Source organism: Passer domesticus, chromosome 11, assembly GCF_036417665.1.
Source record: "Passer domesticus isolate bPasDom1 chromosome 11, bPasDom1.hap1, whole genome shotgun sequence".
Classification (NCBI taxonomy): Eukaryota; Metazoa; Chordata; class Aves; order Passeriformes; family Passeridae; genus Passer; species Passer domesticus.
Genome location: NC_087484.1, coordinates 23,119,991 through 23,144,244, shown reverse-complemented (window position 1 = coordinate 23,144,244; position 24,254 = coordinate 23,119,991). Strand labels below are relative to the sequence as shown.

General features: G+C 41.6%; 1 protein-coding gene across 1 annotated transcript in view; it reads left to right on the top strand.

The window, feature by feature from the left end:
- ARHGEF4 (Rho guanine nucleotide exchange factor 4) overlaps positions 1 to 24,254 on the top strand; it is a 205,676-nt gene that overhangs the window by 1,748 nt on the left and 179,674 nt on the right. The window contains exon 2 of the mRNA XM_064435811.1: positions 14,408 to 14,488. The gene's annotated coding sequence lies outside the window, so the exon portion shown is untranslated. The remainder of the gene's footprint in view (positions 1 to 14,407; positions 14,489 to 24,254) is intronic.

Sequence of the window (24,254 nt, the reverse complement as noted above, 5' to 3'; positions counted from 1 at the left end):
GTGCTTACAGTCAATGCGTAGTAATTAATTGTCCAGCTTCCTGTTTGTAATGAGGAGATTGAAAGTCACTACTCTCAAGCTTTATCCTGCTTGTCTCTTCTTAGTTTGTATTTGAGGCATCACTAAATCCAATGCAGACACCTCTGTCTGAACAGGAGTAGGGTCAACAATGCAAGTCAAAGCACAGTGGGAGTTACTAAAGCAGGGAAGGTGAGCGTTTGTGAGCGCTGAGGGAGGAGCTGTTGCTGCATGGGGAGCAGGCTGCTCTCTGCTTCTGGCTTGGTACTGAATGCTCCTGTAGTGGCTGGCAGGTTCACTGTTGATGGAACAACACCTGGGCCACACCTGGTCAGTACCTTGCACTGCTGTGTCGGGGTTCTTCTGTCTTCTCCCAGAGTGGCTGTGGTTTGTCAGGTGCTGATGGTTTAGCCCATGTCTCCAAGGGCTTGTTCAGCAGCCAGCACTGGGACCAATGCCAGCAAGCTGGTGCTGTCCACTGATACAAACCAGAGAGATCATGACAGACATATGGAAATATGGCAAGTTGTCATTAACTGGGGTTTGTTTAGCCAAGGGGATTTCCCGTCAGCTCCCCATCTTCCTGAACAAGGCATGCGACACAACGGACCTGCCTGACTGCCAGAGAAGCTTTGTTTAGTCATAATTAAGGGGTTAAAGTGGACAAGGGAGAAACTGTTCCTCAGCTGACAGAGAGGGAGCTGTCCCTGGCACCGCAGAAGAGTGACTCCACATGCCATCCTTTTTCTCAGGAAGTACTTTCATTTTGGTGTTAGTTGTCAGCTCTTTGTCATTAATTAGTGTTTTGGCTATTGTCTGTAAAAAGGCTGTGCTGCTGCTAAAGGGAGAAGATCCCAGAGACATGGTTTTGTAGTAAGTTGGAACCAATGACATTTACATCCAGTTTGTCTTTCAGCTATCTTTAAAACACCTGAGATATACTTAAAGGGTGAGGTGAAGGGCTAATATTATGCCATGGTTAGAGAATATTATCAGTGTATTACAAAGGAAATCTTAACAGAGCCTACAGCTCCTATTCTTCTATTTGGCAGAACCTTCCTGCCCCATTTATATTTACATGATCCTGTAGCAATCACTGCAGTGCTAGAGGTAAATACTGAATGGAATGTGTTTCTAGCTTTTGCTTCTAATGGAGCAAAGTCAGCTTTTGGGGACCAAACTGTTCACACCAATCACCAGCAAATCTATGTGATATAGTAGAATATCTGTCCTGTATCTCCTTTCCAATTGTGCTTTAGGATAGTGAGTGTTTAGGGAACCAGAGCTCTCTTGGGGCTGCAGTAACAGCCTGTGGGTTAAAGAGTAGTGACCTCTTTGTGAAAAATTGTATGAAACATCTCCAAAGAGACATGAAATGCCCCTGAAGCCATCTTTTGTGTTTGGCAAGTAAAATGTAATTGTAATACACTCACATTTTTCCTTCTGGATTCTTCATTATGCTGATTATACCTAGAACCTGCACAGACATTCAAAGTGATAGAAAAGAAAGATTTCATAATGATGACAGACAATGTACAATGTTAAACATGAGAACCCCACATTTGTTTCAAGCATGATTTATTTAGTGGAGAATTAAGTGTGTGTTTCTGTCCTGGCAGCAAATGTGGAAGGAGAACACAGAGGTTAACCATGTAAAGACTTTTTGTAAGGTCCAACGTCATTGTGGCCATGAAGACTAAATAACTGTAGGACTGACCTCCACTAGTGGCAAGTGCAGAGCACAACTTTGTATATTAAGTGTAGCAAATGAAGCATCCTCTGGAATTCATGAGTGTAAAAAAAAAATTTGAAAGATCAAGAAAACTTTAACACTGGCAATAGTGTTATACTTGAATTTTTTTAAAATGCCTCCCTCAAACAGATGTGAAGTAATGGCTGATATTTTGGGCCATGTGGATTCTCAGAGCAGCTGTAGGCCAGTGGCAGTCTGCATACTTCAGACTGTCGTGGTGTAGGTTTGAACAAGTGATTCAGTTCATACTGGAGATAGCTGCAGTCCCTGAACACATATGGACCCCATTTTCTTACAGAACTCCATAAAAAGCCTTAATATATTACTGCCTGTAAGAAATAAAACTCCAACAACCAGAATTGTGTGTAAGGCCAGACTTTCGTAGCAGGGATGTTGTATGCAACATACTGTTACATGCCCTGACACTGTTCTGTACTCACCTTCAAAAGGACTGGGCAGAAAGTATTTTCTGTAATCACTGCCCCCATGCAGTGGGCTGTGCCAACTGTTAGTGCAAAAGACAGCATTTCCTATTATAAGTGAAATCTATTTCTAGTAGATAGAGATGAGCTCTTGTCCTGCATTACCAGACACTCTCTTTGATTAAATACTACTAAAAAGGCCCACTAAATAATCTGCCTTTTGTGTTTGTAACCTGAATTATGATAACAAAGGTGTTACAGATCCTTGTTTTCTTCCATTTTGAAGTTGTGCCAAGTATTTTCTCCTGAGTTGATGAAGTGTAGTGTTGGTAATTCTCTGTTTGCTGTCAGTGCATGCTCTGCAAACAAAGGGAGAATCTGGGTTCATTTATCTGCAGTTAGAACTTGCTTTCATCCTGGTACTTCAAAGACTGTTGTAGAAAGAGTGCAGAGGTGGTATGTGCATCTCAGTTCACAACAGGTGGAATTGTTGCCATTCAGTGATTATACTTCTCAGGTATTTGCTCTGCAGTCAAGAGAATGAGTTTGTTTCATTGGTCAAATTTCATTTTAACATGACATTGGTGTGTAATACATTCACTTTTAGCTTTCTGATAACTTGATTAAACTTTCAGGGTAAAGCAGCACTTAGAAGATTACTAACCACATCCTTTGCAATGAGGAAAAGAGAATGATAAAAAAGCATTTGTTGCTTTGCAATTTTTTTATGATAAAGAACAAAACCCAAAAGATAATGCTGTCCTAACTCTCTATAAATTATGTGCATTTCTCAAAGTTCAGGAAAGCACATAGTTTATGGAGGATCAGGACAACATTATCTTTCCCTTTAAATATGCCTGTACTTCTTTGTATAGAGTTGTGGGAAGTTTTTTTGTATAGAATTTATCACCATGGTGTCTGAGTGCCTTCTCCATGCATTCAGTCTTCCCATATCTTTTTGTGAGGTAGCAAAAGGAGAGTGAGAAGTGAATACAGTGAATTATTTGCTCAAGGTCATTCAGCAAGTCTAAGGCAGAACAAGGAATTGAATACAGATAACCTAACACTCATATATTGTCTATCCTTTATTTTAGGAATTAATGGATCCCAAAGATTGAAAGAAAACCACAACGTTGTTTCCTATAGCTATTCTCAGTCTGGATTGACTCAGACCCAGGCTTTTCCTTGGCATCCATTGCAAGCAGCAGATAAAAGGCAGATGTGTTCAACAGTGAGCCCCTGTTTACAGCATGACATTTGAGCTTGCATCACTGTCGCCTCCTTTCTTGTTAGAACTGCTCCTGTGCAGTGCCCTCTTTGTCTGCCTGGTGCAGAGAATCACTTTCTATAGAAACTGGCTTGTAAACTGCTGGGCTCCTGGCCAGTGAGGACAAGGGGTTTGCCTGAGGGCAGCACGGAGCTGCTCCCTTCCCACATTGCTGCTCTGGCTTCCTGCAGCCATTCGGGACCTGCTCCTCCTTATCACTGTGTATGCAAACAAGAGCTGCTGCTCAGGGTGCTCCTCCTGAACCCAGGAGCTCCTCCTGCCTCAGAATGGGAGTAAAATGCATTTCAACATCCCCACTTCACATCGGTGTTGACATATCTGTCTGTGGCTGTCATAGTTGAGACAGAGACAGTACAAAGCAAAACACTTCATTGTCAGAAGGCTTCAAACTGTTTTTATTGCAGCATGCATGCTTTTTATACATTTTTACAAAGCTCACAAGTTTACTCATTGGTCACAAGAGAAAACAAATGTTTATTGGGATAGGCAGTTGCAGGTGTCTCTTGTTTATCCTTCTTTTTTTCTTGGTTTCTGTGTCAACAACCTTGGTAGGAAATTCTTTCAGGGGTAAACATGGATCCTCTTATCAAACTTCTCTCCAGCTCACAGAAGTCACTGTAAAACCTCTTCCACATGTAGCTGTGCTAGGCACCATATAAAGAGCCCTGGGATGCTCAGAAGGAGGATTTCTTCCTGGGAGATGCCAGCTTATGATGGTGGTCTTCTCACTCTCTAGAGTTTGTAGCAGAATTGTGGAGGTGCAGCTTGTTCACCTTTCCATTGCAGTGTCCCTCAGCGGGGGCAAAGTGCATGGCTTAAAGATCCCTCATCCCCTCAGTGCTGTGCTAGCCTGGGACACAAAAGTAATTTTCTCTCTGCTTGAACTCAGTTCCTGTCTTTCTTCAGGTGACAAAGTGAAAGATCTCCTTCACAAAGTGAAAGTTGTACTCCCATCAGGTACTCTACCTGATCCAGTATGATTTCAAATCAGAATTTGTCCACTAGTTTTGAACTTAAGTGGCAAGTCAGGATGCTGAGCAGTGTGACTGCGCTGTACATGATCCTACAATTTCTACCTGTTGACCCAGTGATACAAGAATATCAGTCAGTTTCCCTTTAAAATAAAACTAAAATTGGTCTGCATTCAGGGAAGAGGAATTGCATTCAGAACAGTGAGGAAACAAATACTATAAATTTCTTGGTTAGGTGAAATTGATGAGTAATTTCATACTCACTCTTAGCTGCCACTGGAATGTCTTATGGCAAATTCAGGATCATAATTAAGATGAATAATCTGCAGGATATATTGCTTTAAAAGTTGCATATATGAAGCTGTCAAACTACTATTTTCACCAGGTTTTCCTGGAGAAACATTTTCTGAGACTTTGTACTGTAGACAGCATGTAAAAATATATAAGGTACTTCAAATTATAATAAGGAAAACCTGAGCTCAGTCTTTGGAGGACGAATTGCTAAAGCACACATTTCATATTATATTTGAAATATCATATTATATTGTTTGTAGCAAGAATGTTTCAGTTACCATCTATGTAATTATTCACTCTATATTGCAAAGAGAAAGAGGTATCTGCTTTCCAAACACAGATTTACAGTCCATTAAAGATTTCTGGTTTAGTATACTGCAGGAGATACATGAGGAAACAGAACTTAATCATCACCATCCAGATGAAAATATTTTGAAGGGTAGAAAGTAATTCAGAAGAGCCTTAGGTCTATTGAATTGTTGATATTTTGCATTACATTTGATGTCACCACTTTGCAGCCCCGACCTGGAAGGTTCTGCTGCAATAAGCCTGTGTCTGGTGAGCATCCTCATACTTTTTAGACCTTGTTGATGTTTCCTCATTACATGCTGATGTCTGCAGTGTATCTGTGTAAAAAATGAATTCAGACTGAGCCCTTGCAGTAGACACTGCAGAAAACATCTGAAGGTGTATAAAGTTAACTCCCTCAATTATTTGACAAAGAGAATCCCTAAGGATTCAGTGCTCTCTCTCTCCAGCACCTAGATTAAAATATTATGTATTGAAAATGGCCACCGCCCAGCCTTTCTAATTCACATACTAGGCACAACACAGGCACTTAACAGATCATTATTCACCACTTTCTGCTTTGCCAAGCTTCCCAATCATTTATTGACATGTATTGAAAATGTTTGAGTGCTCAGAGTTTAGCAGAATTTTCTTTTCCCACATGGGATTGGAATAGCTTTTATCAAAATCTGCATCTCGGGAGGGTATGGATATGTTGCTGTCCTTATGTTCATACCAATCCATGGAAACTTAACCTCTGCTGCCATCACATCTGTGAAAGGAGTGGGTTATTGGGAGTCCTGACTATCCCAAAATGGGCAGTGGGGGAATGCAATTGTACCCAGTGTCAGAATTTACACTCCAACTCCTGAAATGGCAAAGGACCATCTTTTATGGTCCTGAAGAACTTGAAAAATCACTTTTTAGAAAGTTTTTAGCTTAATTCCTAATGAAATGAGGCAGTTGAGATGTCTATATCTGTTTGCACATACCTTTTGAGACTATTGACAGTTTTTAACCAAATTTACAAGAGAGGTAGTAGACTATCAAAGCTTTCTCCAAGTTTTATAAACACTGGCAGTTAAGTAATAAAGGAATATTCAAATTAGTGGTTTTACCAAGGGAACTCTCCAAATGTGTGTTTTTAATGACAAGCCCCAACTGGTCAGTCAGAATTTCTGGAACAGAGCTGATGTAGTGAAAAAGTGTATATATATATTAGGGGGCAAAAATCTGTAGGAAACCATGCTTCATCAGTTCTGTCTCTTGGGGAACAAGCTATTGTACAGCAGAGCATGGAGATGCTGCATAGATGTGAAACCTCAGTTAGAGTTTAGCTTTTGTTTTTCAGTAAAAGAGTGTAATGTGTAGAGACTCTTTTAACATTTGGACAGTGGTGCTGAACAAAACCGAGACCATTATATGCAATTTCTGTCAAGGCTTGTGAATGGTCTGTGTTAGCCTGCCAAATGCAAATGAAGATTATCCATTCATTTAGTCCAAGAGAGAAAATGATATAACTTCTTTGGTTCAATTACTTTACTGTGACAAATAAACAAGGAAGAGAGGACTCCAGTATGGCAAATGGTCAACTTCAGATAACTGCAAGGGCTATAGAAGTCACACTGCTCTGATAGTAATCCTTATTTTACATTATTTGCTGAGACATAGTCCTTACATCTTCAAAGTTATTTATATGCTCCCTCCAGAAGTAGGAAATCTTGTAGAAGAATTGAGATCCAAGTCTCACTTATTTGCCTTGGACTTTTAAGGCAAGGATATCTTCATCTTGGTTGGAATGTGGGGTATTCTCAAGCAGCCTGAGCACCCCTGTTTTCTCTCTCCTGTATTTTCAGTCAAAGCACTAATTCTGTTTTGTACATCTCTGTCATGAAGTAGAGACATTCCACTATTTCCAAATGCTGGTCATGGGTGGGAGTGAAAGGGATGTAGAGCTGAAAAGTGCTGGCTTTTTTCAGTTTCAGCATGTCAGTCCCAAGCACTTTGCAGAAGGCTACAAGGAAAGAGTTCAGCAGCTCCTCTGCACCTCAGCCGAGCGTGTGAGACTCACCTGAGGAGTTCATAAGGCTCTGGGAAAAAGATGAGGGAAGCAGACATGCATTTGTGATTGCTGATAAGGTTGAGCCTCTCAGAGATGGACATGGTACAGAACAGTTTTGCACCCCCAAAGCAGCAGGTTGGATGCCAGGGTGGTGCACTCTGCTGGCTGCCCTCTTGCTCAGAGAGGGCAGTCCCATGTCACTGTGGGGGCTGAGCTGACAGATGTGCCTGTACACCTACAGGCAGTGGGTCCAATTCAGCCCAGAGCTCAACAAACTGCTACAAAAACAGGCTCTCACCTCAGTCACCTGCCTCTCAAGCTGGAGCTTTCTTGGCAAAATATCTGTGCTTCCTGACAAAGCCTCACATCCTCAGCAGCACCATGTTATGGCTGGTCACTCAGCACAGAAACCTCTCGTGCATCACACAGAGAGCACTGACCTCCAGTACCTGTAGCTTCAAGCAGGTTTCATCAGTACCCTTTCACTGCAAGGCTTAGTTTAGAAAATAAAAAATAAGGTTTGTTACCTTTGTCTCACAAGAATGGTTTTTTGAAAGATAAAGGACTATTTTGGTTGAAATATTCCAGAAGCCTGATTTAGAGAGACAGTTTGTGGTTCATCTTTCTTTCCCAACACTGATGCATTAGTCTTCCCTCAGACCTATCTCCAAAAATGCTCAGATATTTTTGAAGGAAATGAAGTGGGGGCAGCTTGCCCTCTGCTGGCTGCTGGCACCCAGGCGTTAGAAAGAACTCCAGAGAGGGACTTTGGGAGCTCAAATTGTGATCTGCCTAATTCTGCTGGAATATAAACTGGTTATAGCCAGATGGGTGTTGACATAAAAGCCCCTTCTCTAAAGTGACTGCCACGGGAAGTGGAGTTGTCTCTCAGCAGCCAGCATGAGCAGTAGCATAATCATCCTCTGACTTGAGCTTGAACCATCAGGTGTCAGCCTAGTTCTGTCTCAAGCATTTCAGTGCTGAGTTACACCAGTTATCTCCTTTCCAACAAGCTCCCTTTCTCTGCCCCACCATGCACACAAGAATGTGCTCCCAGTGAAGTCAACAGCACCTTCATACTCCCTTGGAGAGAAAAAATGAAGGGATAGATGGGTAAGTCAGTAATGGCCAGTACTGCTTCCTGCATCTGGCTGTCTTTTATGAGATGATGCAATGCACACAAGCTATGCTCTCCTGCTCCCTTGACCAGTTGCAGGGAAGGTGACCAAGGGTGGAACAGTCTCTCCCAGGGCTCCACTGTGCACTCAGGATTATACACAGCTCGTGCTTCCATACTCAATCTTGTCCGCCCTACAGCTCCTCTGTCCTTGTGAACTAGTTCTTCAGCTGCCCCAAATTTGTTTTGCCATGACCTTCTGCCAAAAAGAAAAGCTGTTTCTATAACCTTTATATTTCATACTTTTATGTTAATCCTGACATTCTTTACCTAAATCCAAATATGCATTGCTTTTACAATTTTAAAGGAAAAATACTTATCTTGGATCTTAAATGCCTAATTGCATCTGACTAAACAAGGGCGCCTTAAAATAGACCCCAGGAGGAAAAGATCCAATTGTTGACTTGTTGAATACCAAATTACAACAAAACCCTGAGGAAATGAAGGGGTGGCAGTCAATAATGTTACAGTTGCATAGGGACGATAGTTAGAAAAGTGGCATACATCCAGAAGAGGCCCACAGCAAAAAAGAGGGAACCTGGCTAGCATGGAGAGTGGGATAAGGTACTGGAGAAAGTGATTTGTATTTGCAAGTGAAATTTAAGAGACAAGTGGGTATATTTTGTAGTTGGAAGACTATTCATTAAATAGTATGAAAGAAAGTGAAGGAGAAAGTAATTATGATGACAAGAAAGAACGCAAAACACTACTGTAATTTTTCTTTAGCTCCCTGAAGACTGCAGGCCTTTGTGTTTCAATGCATGAGCTACTGTTTGGCATGTTTCCTGAACCACTTTGTCTATTCACTTCTTGCTAATGTGAAAGTGCCCAGACTCCCTGGAAAGGCAGCTTTGTTGGAAACCTTTCATTATCAAGGATTAGCTGTTTGGTAAACCTGTGTCCCCTTTAACAGTTTGACGGGAAGTGGCAACTAATGAAGGGCTCATTGTGGTGGTGCTGTGAGTGTGGGACTGGAGGCTGTTTTATTGCCCAGCTTGCAAACCAGGGTCCTTTGTGCTCCCAGGGACTAAAGGGAAACTGAGTCATGCCCTTTGATTCTGCTGAAAACATGTGGTGCAAAATATGCTTTCCTTTCTTGGTGCTCTTGCCTTGTTTGTGGTCTAAAGGCTTTACGCGTCTGGGAATTTTGTTGATATGTTACAGAATTGTGTGTGTAGATTTAAAAAGGTTTGTGTCAATGCCTAGGTATGGCTTACCTGAAACCTCTCCGTATAATACCAATATAAAAAACTGAAATAATTCAAACCACTAAGTGTATTTATCACCTCACACTGTATTTGAAAAGCTTTTTAAAGAACCAAATCTGACATCCTCATCCCATCTCTAGATGGACAGAAGGCATGGCAGCCAAATATAGGATTTATATCTTCATTGATAAATTTCCATATGTGTTTTACATCTCAAGAGAGATTTCTTGAAATCCTTTATAAAAGTAATGGACTAGAAATCATTCTCTATGAAAAATGTCCAAGTACAACTTAAATAATGAAGAAATACTACTGAAAATCATCATGAGAGTCTGTGATGTCAAACAGGATTCTTTTATCTCTACAGTAAATCTTTCTCATTGAAACTCCCACACCACTCATAACCCCAGGGATTCCCAGTGCCTGCAAATGCAAAGGAGCAAAGAAAGGCAGCTCTGTAAACCACATGGGCAAGAAAACAAAGCCCTACCCACAGCCCCAACCAGGCTCCATGTGTTTGGGGAGGTGAGTGTGGAAGCACCCAGGGAACTGTTAAAGGTCCAGAGACTGTTAAGCACCAGTGCTGTTGGGTGGAGGGGCCAGGTCAGCGTGGAACTGCTTGTTTTCAGTTGAGAGAAAGCCCCAGGAGTATGGCTTGGAAATTGCTCTTCCCCTCTGCTAAAGCTAAGCAGGCAAGTGCAGGGTGTCCCTGCTGATCCAGAGCACAGGTGACACAAGCGGTTCCTGCCGAGGGAAGCAGCTCTGGATCAGTGTTATTTGCTCTGTCTGTGCAAGAAGGGCAGTCAGGTAACCCAGGAATGTGTGTGTGTGACTGGGAGAGTCATGGAAGAAATTGTGAGCTAATGCTGAGTTTTGAACTCATTATCTGTCCCACACTCAAAGGCTGCAAGAACACTCGTCATGCACATAAATGTGTGTGGTGGGAAGAGGCTGGAGAGTGGCCAACAACACAGAGGGTGCTGCAGCCCACACCTCACAGCCCCACTTCCCAAGCTGGGCCTGACCTCTCAGCTCCACATGGCTCCACCCATCCACTTGTATAGAATTGTGTAAACACATAAGAACTGTGTTACTTTTTGCTGGTGAGCCTCATTGCAAGCATTTTATGTCTTGATGCCAAAGTGGCTGCTCCACACCCTTCATAAAGAGAGGAGATGTGGTGCTCCTTTTATACATTTTTGGTGTAGGTACAGGAGGGAGCTTTAGGACCCCAGTTCCCAGCACAGTTCAGGGCTTTGTGGTGGTGCAGGGGGAGGACAAGGCACCATCAGGACACAGGACAGGAGCTGCGGCTGTGCAAACCAGGCACTCCATCATCAAAACTAAACACTGACCTGCCTCTTTATTCTGGCAGTCTTTCTGTCCCCCAATAAACACATACAGCGTAACGTCCCATTTTTAAGATGCAGCAATGGTAAAATACACTAGAACACTCCAACAGCCTGTGCCTTGGCTAAGCAGGAGGAAGCCTGGATATGAGGTCATTTTGACATATGCAAATCTCATTCATTGGGTAAAACTCTGGCCCAAGCCTCTATCCCTGCTGCTGCAAAGCCACAGGCACTAAAACCTGGTCCAGGTCTTGGCCCCAGCAGTTTCTTCAGGAGCACAGCACCTTTGGCAGCACCATGGTAGGACCCTAAAGTGACAGCTCCTCCCTGAGTGCCCCAAGACTATTCCCACACCTTTACCCCAGCTTACAATTTTCTCCCATCCACAACAGTTAAAGAACCAAGATGGAGCCACATGTGTGGCCAACAGTGTCCCTTTTTTCTCCCTTTTGCTTTGCATAGCAAAAACAAGGCACCTAGTTCCCACCAATCTCTTGGGTGTTTCTCCAGGGAAGTAGAGGAGCAGGGCAGACTCTGCCAATGGGCTGTCCTGGCTGGGTCCACCCTGGGAGGGTGCATGAGGATTCATCTTGATTCCAGTAGGATGTGATGGTGGGCAGCGGATTTGGAGCAGGGGGATCCCACTGAAGGATCCCTTCTCACAGTGAGTGCCATTTGAGCTGCCCCCTTACTGCTGGGTCTTTTCCTCTGTCTTGCTTGGTCTTGGTTCTTTCTTTCTGTGGGGATGGGGGGAAGGAAGAAATAACTTCCTGCCCCATACAGCCCAGCCCCTCGAATGTTTGTGTGCCATGTTTGAGCCTATTGCTTGCTTACCTGTCCTTGCTGTCCTGAGTGATCACCCCTTCACCTTGCATGGCCATGACTTTTGCCTGCAGGCATGCCCCTGGGCAGGGTTTCTATCCTGGGCTTTGTCATTTCCTCTGTCATGGACTGAACTTCTGTGAGAAGCTCAGTGGGCTTCCTGAGACATGACCCCACAGCCATCACCTGTGTGCAGAGTTGGGGATGGACTGGTGAGTGACTCGAGCGTAGGGCACCAAGCATGGAGCTGCTCAGTTAAAGATTCCATTGGTCTCTCTGGAGATAAAATAGTGCCAAGCATGTAGCCAAACTCAGAGAGAAGGCAGTAAGAAAAAAATTATTTAATTATTATAGTAACTACAACTGGAGGACCCCTCTCTGATTAATATGGAGACCTTACTTTAAGGTATTGCAAACACAATCCTGGTCAGTTTTAGAAGTACTGAACATAAATACAGCAAGCGCCGAAACCCACTTGTCAGAAAGCCAGTGACCACATGAAGAGAGCTGCTGTGCTGAAGAGGTGTCAACCACTCTAGCTCAGTCTCAAAAAGCTCTCCTGTCTCTGGGCAGGGGGTGTATGCTCTGGGTTTGTTCATCCTAATTTGGTCCTTCCTGGCTTAAATCACAAATTGACACAACCAGCACCAAGATTTTCCTTTTCGAGGCTGTTCTGCAGAACCTTCCACCAGAGGGCAGCTGGGAAAAGGAATGTGATGGGCTTTCCTGGCTCCGGATGAGAGCAGATAATTCTATGCTAATTATTATACTTGTAACTTCCTCCCTAACCAGATGCAATCCCCTTCAGCCATTTTTAATGGCATTATGCTTAGGGAATGCTTCCCACAATAAAAGCAAAGGCCATGTTCTTTCCCAATTGCCCCAAGATCCATTCTCAGACGTAATCTGAGCTAGAAACAGTACAATTAGTTATTTGTGTTCCTGAATTAGCAAAAGACTAAGCTTTAAAAATCCAATAATGCCTCTGCATGATGTGTTTGCAATCAGTTTATCCCTGAGCTCCATTAATTGCAGATCTGGTATGCTTTGTGCAGTCTAAGGTGAGAAGAGGAGAGGAGTCAGCAACTTTTTACTCAGAACAGTTTCTCCTCTCTTTATGAATTATGTGGACCCACTTTGGAGCCACTTCTAGATATAAAAAGCCTACGGTGAAAAACTGTTGTAGGATCACAAGTAAACATGAGTGACAGCTGCTGCTTCCTGGTGTACTAATACATGAAGAATATAGGGAATGGAGCAAAACTACTTGTGCTAAGTACTTATTTTGCCTTTCCTTGTGATGAAAGGCTACTCAGCTACCAGACTTGGTATCCGTCTGCACTACCATATCCCACACTCCCTGTGGCCATGATGTGTGCTTTAGCTGCTACATGTTACAGATAATCACTGAAGACTGAAACAAAAGATTCCGTGTTTTTTAAACAGAGACAAGTAGCAGCTCTGACCACCCCCTAAAAACTAATCTCAGTCTAATTGTGTTTTTTTCATTTTCATACTTTCTTTTTTTGCAATTTCTCCCATTTAGTGTCCCTTTTATTTATACTGTTACTTTCTCTGGGGAGAGAGATTTGCTCCTCCATCTCATGTCTCATCTCATTGAGGCTGAATTCAGCTAAAGTCAATGAGATCTCTACTTTATTAATAACAATTCTTTTTGTGGAAATGAATTGGACTTCAGAGAAGCTAGAGCTAGATGATGCTGGCAATTGAAATATTATTTCAAGGTTTTCACGTCTCATATTGTAAATGAGAAGCTACATCACTGTATTCATCTGTCACAAGGGTAACAAAACCCTCTTAGTTATGACAAATTCCTCTCCCTCCAGAGATACCACCCATGTTAAACCTGAATGTTTGTTATTTCCAAAGTTTTAATGAAGATCATGCATTGAACTGAGACCAGGGTGTGTACACCCAGGGCTGAAGACATTCTGCCACTTGTTGCCTTCTTTTTAGGTTTAACTGGGAGCTTGACATTGACATACCCCTAATGCCTCTTAGTTTGTGTGACTGGTGTCTGATGATCAGGACAGACACAGGAGACTGTTGGCAGGAACATCATCTCCAGATGAAAATAGGTTGGAGACAGATGGATTTGGAAAGAGTAAGGGGATAGGAACCTAAAAGAAAGACCAGTTAACCTCAGAGGCATGAAGAAGAAGTGAGGAACTGAGCTCCTGTCAGTTTGCCAGGCTGAGAAACAGCAGGAGATTCTTTCCTCCTAGAAATCTATAGTGGTACCCAAAAGAAGCCACAGGTTCTGCAATGGTTGTCTGCTAGCAGGCGAGCACGGGCAGTGCAATTCCCCACCAGTCTGCCCCCAGTTCTCTGGGCTCTTTTGGTGCCTGACACAGTTGCTAATTCCCTCTTCTTTTTAACTCAAACAGAGACGATAATAAAAACTTAAGTCCTAAGTGAGTTTTGTCCATGCCTGTGTTAAGTGAAGCAGGGACTTGTGAAAACCCATTTATGTTATATAGTTACAGACTCTACTCAAATACAGAGTGTCACACAAGTCCTTTTCATTCTGGTGATTCTTAGTGTCTGAGAGCCTCATTTTGTAGCCAAAGTGATGTTCTTTCAGCCCCATTTTCCATTAAGATTTTTCAGCTAAATCAAGACAGCTTTTTTTCCCCATGGGCAGGTGGACTGAAAGCAATTGTATGGATGACTCCTTGTTTTCTAAAGGTCAAACTGACTTTTAAAAATTTCTTCCTCTATCTCTGCACAGGAGTGCCAAGGAAGTGCTGTAAGAAGGACTGCTGGGGGAACAGAAGAGAGTACTTCTGAGAAGACACAATGTCACACTGAGGTCAGAGCCACTTCTGTTTGAGCTGGGATTGTGCTTTCATTCATGGTATAGCCGGAAGAGCTCTTTGCAGGGACTGTAATAATCTGTGTTCAAACAGTTTAGAGCAAATTCTGGCATCTTTATCTGGGGATATTTGAGCATCACAAGAAAGTGTTCAGAAAAAAATCTATTTCAACATGGTCCATACCAGCTTTAAAAGCTTCCAGCTGTCTTCAAAGAAATTTTGGAACATCCTTCAGTGAAAAACTAATTTTATAGCATAATTTTTCTATCAAATACCAAATCCACAAATGTAAGTTCACTCACTCCTCGTATGTATTATGATATTGAATTGTAACAGGTTTTAAATTATATGATGGTACAATAAATTTTATTTACAGTGTAACAAAAGTTAATTTATTGATTCATCTGAAGACAATGCAACCTAAAAATGTTCAGCCCTTCCTAGGATTGTCTCCCACATAGGTACAAAAACTACAGCTCAAAAGTTCAAAGCAGCAGTGGAAATATTTTTTGCATGATTATGAGCTATGGGGAATTATCTGTTGTTTGCATCTGTCAAACTATGAGATTCCAGAACTGAATCCTTCTTTTCATATTAAATTGAATTGGATAAGTCAGTGTCTCAAGCCTTGTAGCTGGAGCCCTGTTTGATGCTGGTTTTACCAGTTCATTTCATTAATTTTGGTGGCATTATGTAGCCCTGTTTTATGAAGGCTCATAATGCTCCCAGAGCACTCACACCTTTCTGTGTAATGTGTGTGCCTCCACTGCCATAGGATGTAAGTGCCTTCCATTCTTTGTGTTTGCTGTTCTATTACAGCAATTCAGGGAGGCACAATTGTCCTTGAGGAAAAGTTGAAGGGAGGTGCAACATCTATGAAACAGCTTGTCTCTGCTCTGTCTTTTCACATAATTTCTATTTAAAAGCTTGGTCCAGTTCTTCCATTTTGCTTCTTCTCTGTTTCTTATTTACTACATCTCTGTTCTTCCCAAAGCCATTAAGTACCTCAGCTTCCATATGTGTGTCTTTCCTGCTTTTTCTAATTTGGCTTTTGTCTCTGCTGCCAAAAGTGTGGTGTATAAACTAGAGCAAAGTTTCTGAGGTATGAAGGATACTTACAAGAACATCTTTTGTATTGTTCTTGTAATTTGAAATAAATTAACTTTACAGCACACAAAATGAAGGTGGTGATGCAAGTGGGACCATAAAAGCATCTGGACAGGAAAGCTCCTTTCTGCCATGTTCCCTTTCTGCCCATGGAAGAGTTCACACTCTCTAGTTAAAACTGATTCAGCTTAAAAGGCAAATTCTCTGTCTGGGGAGGAGGAAGTCAAAGGGCTGTACCTGCACCTGAGTGCAGTTCTCTCAGGGAGTCTTGGGGGGAGACTTAAGTTGAGAAGTCCAATTTAGAACACCTCAAAAAATGAAAAAAATAGGCCTCTTCACTGAATTCTGGGTAAGACTAAGAGGAAAGCTTGTCAGCCAGTGGTCTATTGGCCTGCTTATGGCCTTTCCTAGCAAGCCCCATTCAAAGTTATTAATATGCAGTCTTTTCATTTGACCAATTTTCTTTGTCAGTTTAATACCTGTGAATAGTCTCCTAAACTCAGGAATTTTGTGGTGCAGATGCATAAATGTATCCCCTTTCCTGTGTTGTCCTCACAAGAACCAGAGCATCAGACAACACCCTGGACGTACTTACCTTTGAAAAGGCAAAATGGTAAAACTGGTTTCATAGAGTTCCTGTCTGAGAGAATACCACTCTTCAAACATCCTGGATTTTAAATGTTTCTGCTGCTCCCTGGGAAAATAAGTAGTAAAACAAGCTAGTGTGGATGTGAAACCAGTTACAGAAGTGAGCTACCTACACACAAACAGTCTTAAAATGTGGGGTTTTTTCACATAATGAAGTAATTTCTCTTTGCTTTTAACATGAGAGCTGATGATCCTTTCCAGTTGGAAAGGTGTGGCAAGGGTTTGGGAAGGTGAGGACCTTGGGGTTTCAGTAACTGAGCAGCTTCAACTCACTTCCTTTACCTGATCCAGAAGGTGCTGATGTACAAGCAAGTTCAGACCTTGCAAACAGCACTGAGGATCCCTTCAGCTCAAAAGGAATATTCACATTTCTGGCATGTCAAGAGTGGAGAAGAACACTGTTTCTGGTGAAGGCTGCACATCATATTTTAAACCTAAACAGTTTATGAGTTCTGACCCCTCTTTGAAAATAGGGGTTCTAAAAGAAATCTGTGAAATGACAGCTGAGATCCCCAGCCCTTCATAGATATTAAAGAACCTGTCTCTAGTCATCCTGTTTCAAAATTTTGGATTAGGCTTACAGTCTCTGCAGGTCCTCTCTCCACAAAATGAAATTAGTTATTGATTCAAACCAACCACGGGCATTTATGGTTTACCAAAGCTAGGACTCATTGGTAACAGTGCTTTCATTCATGTTAAGGGCTACCTAAGCCAGCAAATTTTCCCAGAGTAATGCAGATTAACAGTGGAATTTATAGGAAAACTCATGTCTCCTGAAATCATATCTCATATCCTCATATCCCTTTCATTGATTTGCAAGAAGTGGAAGGAAAGGGCTCCAGCAATAACTCAGAGATAAGCCACATAGGCTTATGTGGTATAGAAAGAGTTGTAAAGAAATTTAGATTGTTTTCAACAATTCTCCTTTTCCTAGCTGTTGTTCAAGTGGATGTTACCTACAAAACCAGGATCCTTGGAAGCAGAAATACAAATGCTATTACTTCAAATAAAAATTGCATGGAGTTTAAATGGAACCAAACCAGTCTTGTGTATGGTTTGAACTACTGGTAGGAGAATAATAATTCACATAAAAAGCTGTGCTGCAGCTGCTGACATGAAAATGATCAGGGTATAAAAATGTCCAATACAGACAGCATTAATATTGCCTTAATTAGAAGTTGCTTACTTGGAGATAGCAGCTAAATAGATATACAGTTTCTTGAAGATTTCAAAGAAAAGAGCAGATTTATGCAAAAAAAAGAGTTGTCCAAAGCTAAAATTATTTACCTGAGGAAAGGTCCCAGCATTAGATGATTGGAGGCCATTTAATTTAAAGAAACAGAAGACACAGATATTTCTCCGTGTGGATGTAGGACTGTAGTCAATTAGAAAAACAGAAATTAATTTATTAATTTTCCCAGTTTGAAATGGAAGTCTCTAGAATTCATTTAATCCTGAATAACTTAGATCAAATATATGGAAGCCTTTATTTCCTAGTACAAAGTACTTCAGTACAATAGCTGGGAGAAGAGTATTAAGTATTATTACTTCAATGGTGTTGTCGAGACATGAAGCAACATACTGCTTTCCTGGTCTGTCAACACTGTCCTAGGAAGTGTGAACTAAAGTGAAATAAGAAAGATTTTGTAGGAAAAGATTTGTTGGGGTGAGATTTTCCTAGAAACCAGGACATAGCTCAGATAAGAAAAAAAGTAATAAAATAATGTTAGCACCAATTTGCAGTGAAGGCAAGATGGCAGATGGAGAGCACAGCAAAAAGGAAGTTGGCTGCTTTCCATGACACTCTACAGCTTTCTCTGTCCTGGGGCTGTGCAACTGGTTTTGTGTGCATGGAGCATATGGGATAAACAGGCTTAATCTTGTTTTTCTTGATGTTGTGACTCACCTGAGCTTTAGTGTGCGTGATTTGGAGACCATGGTTAAACAGCAAGCACTGAGACAACGAAAGGATTGAGGCACCCTGTAAGTCAGTGGACAAAATGAGACAGCCTGTAAGTCAGTGGACAGTCCAGTGTGGTCTGGTCCATAGCTGAGAGCCTGAGAAAAACAGCTTTTCTAATTGGATATATTCCACAAGCACATGGCTCTTTTCTTGGAACCATTTTCAATCTGTATCACACTCTGTAGGAAAGAACTGGTTTTGTGGGGAGCCAAAGGGAGCATCTGTCAGGCTATGAAACTGGTAGCTAACCCTTAATCACTCAGAAGAAAGCTTTGTGTCCTGCCTTGACTTAAAGCTAAATCATAGACAATCAAGCTCGTCTCAGTCCAATTACTAATGCCAGGCACACAAAAACAACATGAAGCTTGGGATGCAGTGACATCTTCCCAGTTTGAAACATTTACATCTCTTGCCTGAACTGCACTTTTTGGGACAGCATTCTCCCTTATCCTGATCTGCCCTGCTTTTTCTGCTGGTTGGAAAGAGATTTTTGCTGGTTACTTCTGCAAGACAGACTCGGTGCACTGGACAGGAGAAGCGATGATCAAAGCAGGTTTAGTGCTGACAGATGAACATGTACAAGCTTGAGCTTGCAAGTGCTTAGAACTGCCTTGGTGCACAGGCAAAGGCAAACCAAAATATTCTCATTGTCTGACATGCACACTGGGAAAAATTTGGCCCATTATTGTAAAAATGTTTTAAACTATTCTTCATGGCTGATTTTTTTTTACTTATGCTTTGAACTCTCAAAGGGATATAAAATATTCTATAGCAGTGTTTCCAAATGTAAAGCGTGATGGATCCCCTACAATTGGCTCATCTTAGAACATAGATTTTCCAGATTTTTGGCTTGTTTTTGTGAGAAAAAAACAAGGGTCTAGCCAGAGAGCCTCATCCTCCATTTTTTTACTGACATTGGAGTTTGAATTCTCTGGGATGTGCAGACAAAATAGCCTGGAAAATGTGAGTTCGTTCAAGTGTGTAATGCTCTGCGTCTCTGACTTTCTCAATTGTTGATGTCATCCAGGTCTGGTTTTCCTCTCTGGAGATCTGGTAATTATTTTAGTTTTACCTCAACTACCTGTCAACTTCTCACAGATCTTTCATTTATTTTTATGGCAGGTGGCTATAAAAGGTTTCATAATGACAACACAATTAATGTAGCTGCTATGGGAAACCAAAACATGAAGGGTTTTGTAGGTTGAAAAATGAAGTTAGTGTTTTAGGTTTTATTGTTTAAAACCTTTCCCTGGTTTACTCCTGAGCTCTTCAAGCACAAGGACTCTGTTCTTGGAAAAGTTAAGACACTGTAAATGAAATTCTGTTGTGAATGAGTCTCAGTGAGAACAATTAGCTGGTCAACTTAGCAAATTACTGGGCTGTTTTTTCTCTGCTATGCTGAAATCCACCATTGTTGTAGAAGTGCTTATCTCAAAGAACAGAAATGGTTATGATATCCCTTTTCCACTGTCCCTCACTGCTAGTTGGGACATTCTGCCATTGGGCTCTTCTGGACAGGTTGTTCAGGGTGTTGAAAACACAGCATAGCAGTTGACATCAATTGTATCTTACTCTGTCTTGCCATTGAAGAGTGAGCAAATAGTTGGAGTTCCACAGCACCCAGAAGAAAGAATGAATGTTTCTGGCCCTCTGGGTGTAGTAATTGTCTCCATTCAAGGTAGTGAGAAAAGCTTTAGAAGCTTTCAGGAGTTGGGGGAGACGTTGAAATTGGAACAGCCAGGTTTGTAGCCGTATGTTGAGTGAAACATGTATATTAGTGAACACAGATCTCTGACAATTGCAGATGCCTTGGGTAAGATTTTGTCCTGCTCTTAAAGTCAGTGTGACAAGTCTGGGTATTTGGCTTCTTGGTTTGTCACTTGACCCATGCCATATGTAAAAAATTACTATCCAAAATACCTCAGATGCATGAGTCTGAAAAGATATTAGTGCCAATTGATATAATGAGCTCTTATGGTCATCCAAACTGTTACTGTTCATCCCAGCTTGCACCCAAACTGAAAATAATAAACCTGTCCCAGAGAGGAAATGGAGGAAGAGTGAAATTCCTGGTGGGATTGAAAATTAGCAGCATTACATGGTTATGATTAATCTCTTTCCATTCTACATGTGTGAGGCTTCTTAATACTCTGAGTGCACGTGGACTTTGGTAATCTCCAACCACATCACTCCAGTGGATGCACAATAGCTTAAGGGCACAGCAGGCAAAAATTAGCAGCAGAGATGCACCTCCAAGAGCAGTTATTTTCCCACTAAGAAATATTTTGCAAGTGTGTGGTACTGCTCAGTGGATAAGGGTGAATTCTTAGGTATTAATGTAAGAGATATCAGCTGCAGCATCAACAACATACATGGTTAATCCTTGGAACACATATTAAATATATGATGGTGACTTGGAACGGCTCAAAAATAAAAAGCATGAGGTTTTGGAGCCTGAGCCAGAGATCCCAGCACATGGTGTGGTGCAGAATCAGTTCTGCATCTGTAACTGCAACTGCTCTGCCTAATCCATTCATAGAGCTTTATTTTTGTTTCACAAATTCGTTAACTTGGTCTTGAATGCAGAGCTGAGGAACTGATGGCTACAGAAGCAAGTGAGGCTGGCAGTCTGTGAGCTTCCCCCTCCTGTCTTTCTGCACTCTGCAGATCCAGCCTGCAGCCCCCGCAGTGTTGCAGCTGTCACCTGCCTGCCTGCTGCCTTTGCACTGAACAAGGTGCATTGCTGTCAATATATTAAGTTCTGTGATATGACCTGGTGAGGGTTGCCTGGGACTGTTCTGATGCCTGACCAGTTCAGAATTCTAAAATGCTGAAGTTAGTGTGGTTTTGAGAGCTTTTGACACCTCCCCATAGATGTGCTGCAATTTGCCATTTGTAGGATGACTCAAATACCAGGTCTTGGCTTGCAATAACAACTGGGAGTAAGTTGCTGGAAAGAATTAATACTGGAATTATTTGTCTTTAATTCTTGTCAAATGCCATGCCATGCTAGGTAAAGAGATGCATATTTCTTGTTTTAATCTGCCATTTTCTCACCAGTACTGGACTGTTTGTGTCTGGGGAATTTACAGGAAAAGAGCTCTTGGTAGAGGTTGAGCAACTCCTGGGTTTTGCAGTGGTGGGTGAGTGCCAATGCCAGCCAAGGAGTATGAAGCAAAGAGCTGGGGTGTGCCCAATTCTTAGACATCCAGCTAGTTCTGTGGAAGGGTGGAAACATGTATTTCTTAGTTTCTCTGTTAATAGAACAAACTGCAAAACAGAGTTTTAAAGATATTTGTGAAAAAACTACCTACTCAAAAGAGTTTCATCTATCCTGAGGAAGTAAAATCAGAAAAACCAGGAAACCTGGATAATATAATAATGCAGGAAGAACACATGCAAGAGGGCAGACACAGTAAATGAATATTGAAGTTAGTCTAGGAAACACATATACTGTGATTTCTTTGAAGATTGGCACCATGTATCAACAAAGCAGAAAGCAGGAAAGCAAGTTGGTCATCAATCTCTATTGAAGGAACACAGAGCACTATTATTTCTTATGCCTGTATTCACAACACTTGTGTTTACAGTCTCAAAGCCTTGATCTGCATTTATATTTTCACTGTAAAGTGTAGCAATAGATGACAATGTCATATTTATCTCTTAACTATACAATCTATTCTATGTTGTGTAGCTATTGTCTATGTACACATGATCTAATTACTTGTGCTAGAAGTGAAAGCATATTAATGTATGTGTTGACACCTCAGTTCAAAATATGCTGGTTAACAAGAACAGCATTTATGTGTTAATCAAAGGAATAATTGTACCAAAAGTACAAGTACTTCAGGATTTTTTCTCAGTTTTGAAGTATTTCTTGAGTGAAAAACTGACCCCATCTTGAATTACTAACCTTGTGATGTCACCCACTCAGGAAGAAAGCTCTAGACTTTCTCACCTCACACTGATCAGCTGTGGGATCTCATCAGAGAGACGGCAGTTTGTGGGAATTTCTCTGTTGTGTGTGCACTGTCTATTCCTGGAATGGTTGCCAAAGTGCTTTTCCTACAGACAAACCTCTCCACAAGTACTCTGCCTCTGCCTCACTTATTAAACTTTCTGGATTAGAAATCTAAATGTTATGAGCCTTTGAAATAGTAACATTGTCCTAACCAGAATATATCACCTAATAATAGAATATTGTCTCATTCCCTGTCTTATCGAATCTCCCTAGAGGCTTTCTTTGATCAACTTCAGAACAGTCTGGCCCTCAAAACAGGACAAGGACTCTGATCTGAAAGAAATCTTTAAGCAGCCTTGATATTGGCTGTCTTGGTTTTCATTCTCCCATCAGACTGACAATACCTACTGCTGGGTTGTGTCTCTTTGTGTCCATGATCCTGATGCTTGACATTTGACATTGCAGAGTTGTGACTTCTGCTGTGTCACTGCCTCTCACCTTCCTACGGGTGCCAGCACTTCCTCTGTACCTGTGGGGATGCAAAGACACAAAAATGGATTTTATGTCCCGTGCAGGGTAGATTTGGGGTTATGGCTGGGATTCTCATCTGTATGACAGTAATACTTCCATCCAGGCAGAGAAGGTTTTAATGTCACACTTGAATCTAATATAATGGTTGTAACTCTGAGACAGTTGTCATGAATTCCGGAATAACTGAGAATAAAAGTACTGGAACTCTGCTTCATTATGCCCTGTCATTTTCATTACCTTCATGTGATAAACACCCCTCTGCCATTCACCTGGCTGGGACATTCTGGAGAATAGTGGGTGGAGAAGCCACTCATTCTGCTTCTGACTAGCTGACCACCAGCAGGACTTCTCTCCAGGCACAGGAGTAATCACAGAAGCCTGCTTCTACACTGCATTTAGCTCTCCATTTCTTTGACTTGTTCAGAGTGTATTTAGGGCAGATTCATTATTTGGGACCTCAGTACTTCTACTCTGGACTTCCTCTGAACTCAGTAAATTCTTCTAGAAAATCTGTTTGGAATTCATTTCACTGGCTTTATTAGGGCCAAAGGCAACTCTTGACCAGTGGGGTCATTTTAGCTCTTTTCTGCAAGGGATTTTTAAATGGACATGAATAAGATCTTTTCTAAACCCATAGTAAGAGCTCCCTATTAGACTAGACAAAGAGGCAGCTAACTCTGTGTTACCCATGCCTCTAGTTTAGAAAAGAACTCCAGAGATCCAACCAGCTCTGAATTAACCTTGCAAGATTCATCACAAGGCTCCTGGGTCTCACAGCCTGGGCTCAGTCTCGAGTGGAAGTATCAAACTGGAGTAAAAATACCTTCATCCTGATACCCCTTGTGGGTAGGGGCCTGAGGAAGCAGAGACAGCATGAGTTCTTCTCATGGCAGCATCAGCAACTCCCATACATATTTTGACAGAACAAATTCCAATCAGGCTTTGATCCAAGACTTTTGATTTTTGCATGAAAAAAATTTGATTCTTGAATGCTAAAATTTCCTTTACTGTTTTTCTTCAGAAGTTTACAATTCAAATGCACTCTTAAACTGTCCCATCATTTAGAGCATTGTATAAGGAGTTCTAAGTTAGTAGCTGATTTCCATAAGAAATGGGATTTGTTGGGCAATGGTGGCCAGTGCTGGTGTCCAGGGATTTAGTTTAGCAGGACGAATGTTTATCCAGCTGGGAGCTGAGGCTGTGGTAAAGCACAGAAATAGCTGTCTCAGCTCCCAAAAGCTCAGTTCCCCATTATAAGCCCAGAATCTCTTACCTTCTGTGAAGACAGAAAACTTAAATGCTTTGATTACAGGAGAGAAATTCAGAAGGATTTGAAGAGTCCTTGAACCAACATGTTAGGCTGCATCAAGAGGTATATTTTTATGATAATGGTAATCAAATGAACTGCCTGAGGGAAAAGAAGCAATTACAGTGGAGATGAAAGTGTCTGCCATGATCCTTCAGAAATTAGAATACCTGTTTGGTCACTTAAATCATCATGTGAAGACGCTTATGATGGCTGCCTGCAGCATGTCCCTTCTGCCCAGGTCAG